This window comes from Limanda limanda, chromosome 3 (assembly GCF_963576545.1).
Source record: "Limanda limanda chromosome 3, fLimLim1.1, whole genome shotgun sequence".
In the NCBI taxonomy this organism is placed as follows: domain Eukaryota; kingdom Metazoa; phylum Chordata; class Actinopteri; order Pleuronectiformes; family Pleuronectidae; genus Limanda; species Limanda limanda.
Window position 1 is genome coordinate 14,345,790 of NC_083638.1, and position 8,865 is coordinate 14,354,654.

The following is an 8,865-nucleotide window of genomic DNA, read 5'->3' on the forward strand; positions in this document are numbered from 1 at the left end:
CTGCTTCCACAGACGGGAAACAATCCTGATTACCCATTATCACACTCCAGACATGTTAATTTAAATATAAAAATAATAAAACGGATTTGATGTAATGACTACAATTGCTAAATTCCCTGAATGTTGTTAGCATATCTTATAATTTCTGCGATTAAATTTGTATTTACAGTTGGCCTAATCTTCACAGCGAGGATAAGACCTCTGGGACTCTCTGTGCCGTCTGCACTTGTGAGCATGATGCGTATCTCAGTTTGACATTTTTTTTTACCATCGACACTGAGTAAGTTTGTTTGTTCAACCATTAAATATGAAAAAAACAAACAGGAACTGATCAATCGGATTGAGTTATGCGGAGCCCAAATTACATTTGACATACATGCGTTTATCTATAATGTTGTCTCCTAAGGATCAAGTTGTTAAACCACTTCCTGTTATTGATGTTGTCATGTATGCATGTATTTACATGCAATGTGTCCAGATCACGCATGTATTTATTTAAGCATGTGAGTGTTTACATGTGTGCATGCATGTCTTAAACAACAATTGGCTCTGTATTTAGAGCTTGAGTAACATTGTTTACATGTGGTAGGTCTGACTTGTACACCAGAAGTAATCAGTGGCAGCACTCGGCCATTTCAAACTTAAACGGGCCCCACTTGTTTTTTGAGGGGCCAGCTCATTTAACCCTGGAATTAAATGATGAAAGTGTGACACAGGATGTAATTACTTCAAAATGCAACACCATCACAAATCACACACAGCGCAGGAGGAGACCAGATTCTTTACAATCACAAATTTAGGGAAATAAATTTATAACAGTAGAGTTGCATGGCCATAAAAAAAATGACCACACATTAGCCAGGCTAATGGAGCAGTAAACTGTTTCGTTACAGTTACAGTCAGTTGAACTTATTGAGTCAGAACAAAGCAGCGTGTGTTCTTCTGTGGAAAGAGAAATGTGTTTGCGTGAAGTCGAAGTGAGTGTTAGCAGCTGCTGAAGAAATTACAAATACCTGCAATACTCTTACATTTGTGTTGTACTTTTTCATATTGCAAGTGCTATTTTTAGTAGGTAGAAGCCCTGAGGAATGGAATTCCAACTAGTTGGCGATTAGTTTTCTTTAACATCACACTAATCTTTTTCTTTCTGATCACAGAATAATTAGCTTGAGGCATTTTTACACAAATGTATATCAAGATCAGATGGACCACAGGGAGTATCTTCTGGAAATATTGTCACGAATGGAAAATGTTTTACCCGTGACTTTCTGTTCTTAAATGATTCACATCTAGATTCCACATATGGCAGCATCGGAATTTCTGTGGACAAGCTTTTCGGAGATTCAATCCATTTTCTGTTATGTTCAGTGGAACGAGGCAGGACTAAGTGTGCAAGAACACACAAGTAGGGAGATAAGTGCATGTATGGAATTTTATTTACACAATCAGGAGCTTACGAAGCAAATGTTCAAAACCTAAATTGGCCACAACCCGAGATTGCTGACAAGCCGGTAAGTTCAGATACAACCAAAGACCCTGAGTACAAAGGGACTGCAAGTTACTATCAGGTAGGCAGGCAGGTAAGAAAGATACAGAAACAGACCGACAAAAAGGTTAACCCAAGCGTTACTACCAAAGAGGTTGTGCGTTGATCTGGTGAAGAAGTTGGTGGTCAAGCCTATCTTTAAATACTGGGGTGTCTTGAGGAGTTGATTGCCTGATATGGGGCAAAGTGTGATGAGTCTGAGGTAAAAAGTGGTATTATTAGTTGATGTGAAGGGCCAGGGCCAGCATGCTAATCTCTTGAGTTTAGACTCAACGAAGAGCATCAGAATTAGTATTTATACTGGATGTTCCCCTTCTGTGGATGTTTTCTTCCTCTCTCCCTTTCACAGTCTGATTCTGTCAGTTTTTACCTCCACCCTCTGTGTCTCGTCTACCCTCTCATTTATAATCCTGTTTGAGCTGGTTCCTTGTCTGTGATCTGTCAGAGGACTATGGTCCTGATGTAATCGTGTCCATCAGCCATAGATTTCCCGAGAAGAGAACAGTGTGTATGTTTCTGTAGTGTACAGAAAAGAAGGAAGATCTTCAATTGTATTACTTAAATACTGCTTGCAATTAATCATTCAGACTACTGCTATACAATGTTATAGAAAAACAAATAATAAAAGCTCTTGTACACAACTAAATAAGAATTACCAAAATGTAACAAGACACAAATACTATGCATTTCATTTGACCTTTGCAGATATAATCAGATCTACTGTCATGTGTGTACAAAAACATGTTTTAACATGATTGTTCATAATAAGGGGAAGATATATAAGATATGGGGGTGTATGCTTTTTAATTCTGTTAGCTTCTTTGGGAGATTTGGAGGCTTGGCTTTGTCTCTATATAAATCACATGTCTGACTTACACGATATTGATCTTGTTCCCAAGTTCATGGTATTTGCATGAATTTCCCCAATCAGGAAGTCATTTATCTTATTATTCTGACACCAAAGAATGCACTATAAGTCCCTTAAAATGTTTTCCTTTTGTTGGACTTTTGGATATTGCTTGTTTTAACTACCTCCACTGATTTGACACTTCATGCCATACCACCATGTAAACTGTTCCTCATTGTTAATAATGATCAGCAAAGCCACTGACAATCCCGCTGGCATCAGTTGTTATAAACTGCATGGAGTTGAAAAATTCACATGATTGATGTAAATGTGTGCCTAGAAATGACATTTTCATAATTTTAGTCCAAATTGAATTCCTTAATGCATTTGTAAGTTCAAAATTGAATTCCAATAAAAAAATAATAATAATAATAATTTAATAATGTATAGACCGCCCAAGCCAAACAGTGTTTTTTTTTTTGTTTTTTTTTACACATGCTGAGCTTTTATCACATTTTGGTATAAAATGTGTTAAAACATGTGTGCTGTCTTAGATTTTATAGACACTGGAATCATTTAACCTCTCTCAGTCAATCACTCAAATCATGAGCTTTTAAAGGAACGGGCACTCAAAACATGTTACAGACATTTCATTAAGACCCCAAGGAACCATATCAACTTGTGGTAAAATGGGCATAATATGTCCCTTTTAAGTTGTTATGTTTGGACCTTTTGTATATACTTTTTGGACTTTTGATGTATTGACTCAGAATTTCAGACTTTGTGTTTCATGTTTCTATTTCTAGATTTGTGTTCTCAATCCATCCATTATCTGTAGCGCTTATACTTTGAGGAAGGCGGGGTAAGCTGGAGCCAATCACAGCTGACATATGGCAATAGGCGGTGTTCTTCTGCAAAACATCGCACACAAGCACCACAGCGGAGAGAGATCTCCAACACAGACACAGCAGATTAAAGAACATACAGTGCACCGATGCACAGGACATCTCACACGACCTCAGGGTTGTAACAAATGCCTAGCACTTTCTGTGGAGTTACCCAATCCTGTCTTGTTGGCCCATGTGAATGCATGAAATTGACCATGACGTCTCCATCATCAGCATCAGATGTTTCCATGACAGATCCAAGTCACCACTACCCTTCATCCTTATGAGTGAGGTATTTTCCTGGACCACGGTGGTGTACGAACTCCAAAACTCATTACCTGTACTGTGAGTGTGTCCAGATATCCATCTTCTCCTTCAACTGAGCCAAGTATGATGATATGTGATAGAATGATGAGTTTATCCCCTTCTGTAATCCATTGCTCATATTATACAGTCTCAAGAGATTTCATGGGTCTAAAAGTCTTTCTGCAAAGCATCCGCCCCAGAACAGTTGGGACATCTGTGCAACACTCAGCAAGGGGAGAACATGAAGCATTTACATGGCATTCCAATGAATCATGCGCACACGTTCGGAGTCGGTCCTTCAACATCCCACTGTAATACTCATTGGGCGTCCGAACAAAAAATCCACACAAGCCAATCTTATCAAGAGGATTAATGTCACTGTAAGCTACAGTTCATTCAGATTTATGAGTCTCCTGTTTTGTGGTGCGTAAAAATCCTTCTACATACTTGCAACCCTTAATCCCCTTGCGTCCTCTGACATATGCCTGGAACACTTGTCCTCCTCGTTTTACTTGCATTTTAATGTCCATCTGTGCCCTTTTCTCTCAAAAACCTTTTGGCAAAGTTTAAACTTGTGCTCACTAACTTTAAAATCGTATGCAGTCTTGGCTGTTAATCACCTTAATGGTGCGAAGCTCCTACCCAACATTTGACGTTAAGAAATGCTAAATTTGCTCTTTCAGTAAATCATTAAGCCTGTCTTCACATTTCTCGCATGGTTAGGGTGACATTTCTCCCGGAGGTGCATCAAGTGTGAGACGTAACAGTTGCTTCAATTAAAAACATTTGTTTCCCAGTTCCGGGTCTGTCTCTGTCTGATAAGACTGGCTTCATGTGAGAAGACTTTCATTAATGCTGTCCACTTTTATTTATGTATGTACACTTTGCATTCTCTCAATTTAGTATTAGTATTGCTCCAAAACTGAATTATGACTCCTGTTTCACACATCACTTTTTCAATGCTTGATGGTTAGATTTTCCCTGATAAATAAAATGGGAAAAGTGTAAAGCCAGTAACATCCAGTCTTTACATCTGGTCCAGAGTCCTTCCTTAGAATTTACGAATGAAAATATACATTTGGTCTGCACTTACAGAGCAGAAAGTAAATCTGTCCTTGACATGTATTCCTTTCCAGTATAAATACATGTATCAAATACCCCCACCAATATATACATATAAAACCAGTGCACACATCCACCAAGGCCAAACCATCTTACAAAACAGACAATCAAATTGTCTATTTTTAATATCAAAATCTAAGCATTGTTTCCCTGAGAAACTGACACAAGTGTTAATCAAATGTCAAATTTTGCAATGTTAAAGTAACTGATTAAAATAATGAATTTATCAGCCCCTCTTAGCAGATCGGCATATCTTAGCATATCTGGCTCAAGCTCCGTCACTCCACAATGTTTGGTGCAATTTGGTTCATTCCTTTTTGCCTAATCCTGCTCAAAATTAGTGGTGGTAATTTCTCCCTCCAGTTTGCACATTTTAGGTGTTTGTAATACTTTCTCAAGTAGGCTTGTTAAGCTGTCCTAGATATGATATGTCCTGATGTTGCAGTTATCAACTTGTCAGGAACTAGTGCTGCTCCTAGTCCAAAAACAGGATTGCATAGTAACAAATTACATGTAGATATGATTGCGTAATCACGTTACAGAAAATCAGTAACTGTAACCTAATCATCGCTTATTGGAATCTGCCACAGTAGTATGGTTGATAATGATGGTTATGGCTTTGCTTGTCAAGCGCAGTACTTTGCGAGATTCAGATGTTGGAGGCTGGAAATGCAAAATTATTTGTTGTATTTTGTTATACTTGAAATAACCCAAAAAGTTATTTAAAATTACATGTTTGTAATGCAATAAATTACAATACTAGGGGCAAATTATTTGTAATAAGTAACTTGACTACATTTCCATTTAATCTGCCCCAACTCTGTCCAAGCATGTCTCAGAGTGAGACACAGTCAAATGACCAACCGTTGATCTTCATCAAATCGTAGAGAATGGCAAAGCTGCTGTGAAGACGTTATACTACAGCGCCCAACCTTTCAGTCACCAGAGCAGCTAGACTGCATGGCATTCATTTTCCCCAGATCCAGATCTGGAGACAAAGTGGAAGGGCCCCTGGGGCCACGTCTAGCTAATGATTGCAGCCAAAGGTAATTGGATCGACTTAAATCCCCTCAGGCACAGTATTAGAAAATCCTAATCAATGTCACTGGTAGAGAGACAAGGGGTGCTTAGCTTTCACAACCAATTAGATTTAGCTTTGCAGCTAAGTACCAATTATTCAAAATGCAGAGAAATCCCCCTTTTCAGATAATAGTCTTTTAAGTTGTTCTCTTTCTCATGAAATTTTAGAAGACGAAGAAAGGAAGACTGTGGGAAAAAGTGGTTGTTCAAAATAAAGTATGAAGAATTCACCAAAAGTTCACTGTTAAGATTTCTATATTTGACAATGGTCTTGATTAGCACTCCACTTACAAAATACAGAGTGTTAATGTTTTACAAAAATCATTCTCAACCAACCAATATGTTTCTGCAATACTGGAGTCTGCACTTCAATCAACAGAGAATAACTGAACCATAATAAGTAACTGTAGACATTTACCATGTCTGTTAATACAGTTTGACTTAAGGCCAGTTCCTTATTCAAATGTAAATGAAAGTGTAGCTACAGCAAATCAGAACTCGATGCTGCCATTATTGATCCTTATCATGGATGATCAAACACCAGAAAATTTGACATTTTGAACATTTCCTTACACTAAAACTAATTTACATACCAGGAAAGCAACTTTGTATAGATATTTCAAGTACCAGTTAATCAATATTTTGTAATTCATACCAATGCGTTTAACAATAAACTATAAAATATGTTTTTAGAGCTTTGCTCTGTTTCTGACATCATTCTGTGAAATTGGCTCTTGCAAAGAAAACGTCTGCCAAATGACATACTGGCAGGTTCTTAGACAACATACAGCCCATGCTCTGATATCAGAAGTCTGACATCTACAGGATGTCTGCTCACAGTTTTAATCCACAAACTGAAAACTCAAAATGATTTAGCAGGGTGTTTAAGGTAATCAAACGCTGCCATCTAGTGGGTGAGAGCCATAATCGCAGGTCAGAGAAGCGAGTTATGCAACTTGGAGCCTCAAATGGAAAAGTAACATTGAGGAAACGAGGAAGGAATGGAGGTCAATTTTTGAGAACATTATGAGGCCATTATTGTGCATTAAGTGCATTCAACCAAGAGGGTACAAACTCAGAACAACAAGAATCAAGAAAGTAAAATTTTCTTCAAGAAAGTCAAACCACACTAAGATTTTGAGTACGTATTTGTGATTTTCTTTTGTAACACATTTATGAATCTGTTTACACACATTCTAAATTCAGATTTGCAGACCCATGCAAACATTCACAAAACTGATTACACGTTTGGAGATTCTTTTACACATTCACAAATCTGATTACACACAGATGGATTGAGACTCTCATTCGTCAATAGTTTTGCTACAGAAATGGCCCCATAGAAAGTGAACAATAATCGGGTCATTCGTGTAAAATAATGTTGAAGTGCAATTAGAAGGACAAATACAATGCTGGTAGACACCACGTGGCAGTTTTTCTGTTCTCAAGTTAACCTTCAGCAGATTTGGTGGTAGACGACTACCACCAAACTGCTATCTTTGACCTCAGTCTTGGTAGTGTTAGAACAAGGATCAGTGAGAGTGCTTTACAATAGTACTTTTTCACCTCACAGTGCCTTTTACGGTCCTCAGTCGTCTCCCTGTGCTGTAAACAAGCTGACCCATGTGGGCCTCATGTTTCCTGGGCCTGCCCCTCCTGCTTACATGCCTCTCCACAAGACTGAGTCATTGTGGTGGAAGAAAGGAGTGTGTCAGCCTCTGCCTGCCTGCTGCTCACTGACCCTCACTCGCACACAGCGCTGCATGAGTTCGTCAATCTAGGAAATAACCTTCTATGGTTGATGGCATCTCGTGTATCTGACCAACCAGGAACAATCTGTCTGAAGAGAATAGATGAAAAAGACGATGATTTTTATTTATTGTGGGGCAGGGCCATAAAAGCACCAAGGTGCCAAGTTAAATAGACTCTTTGCCCATGGTTCTGTCCCTCCATGAACAAAACAGACATGGACAATCTTAGAAGTGGATCATAGGCCTAACAGTCCCCTTTAATTAAATTAAACTGCACCAAATTGTACACAATCATACTTCAGTCCTCTAAACATGCATGATAAAGAGCCATTATTTTTCCTGCGATAACTGTAGAATTGTCAAAAATACTCTATCTCTCAGTGTTAAAGGGAGTGGCAACAAACACTGGATACAAGTTATTTCCTACTCACTCACAACCAATAAACTGAAGAATTTTCATACTTGCAAAGGGCAAAACTTGAAGAAACTGGTATGAGAAAATGAATGAACTAGTGCCAGTTTTGGATTCATATTTATTTTGGAAAAACGTTATTGCCTTATTCAATTGATGCATTGTACTGCCCAAGCAAATACTTTAAAAAATAAGTTAAGGTCACTTGAATTTCCTGTAGGGTTATGAAACATGTTACAGCGACGATTAGTCTGTGAAAGATTTATCATGCTAACAGAGTATGTACTTCATCATCTCCTATGAGCAAACATGTCCTAACAGATGATCAGGACTTTATGTCAGTGGATAATCATCATTACATGGGAATTTTAATCTTTCTGTAGTCCATACATCTTTTAAGACCACATTACCCTCGAGTGTCAGGTTGGAAGTCAAGGATACACTAGTGTTTTGCCCCTGGTTTGATAAATGAAACGTCTATGTATACACACAGTGATTCCTTTCACCTCTTTCATTCTTGGTATGCACTCTGTGTCTAAAAAAGGGTTGATGTTCAGAAGCTTAATCAAATAGTGTGTTAATGTGCAGAAGCATTATTTTTATTCACTACATGAGATTGTCCTTCCAGCACCTCGGCCATGAGAGCAAATTACACTTCAGACCTTTTCGGATTATTTTCCCATGTTTTTTTTAACTTCAAATGGACATTTGTAAAACAAGGGAAAAAGCCGTCATAATCACATTAGTTTACAAAGTCTTCTCAATCCAAAAGGGGCAGAAGCAGCATGTCAGACGGCCTCAAACAGGACTCCTAATAACAGCCTTTAGACATAGCCTTTAATCAGCTGCTTTAATGGTTTGAGCGCAGCTACTGTTCCTGGAAAGAGGAGGGTCAACGTCACCCTCTGAGAGTA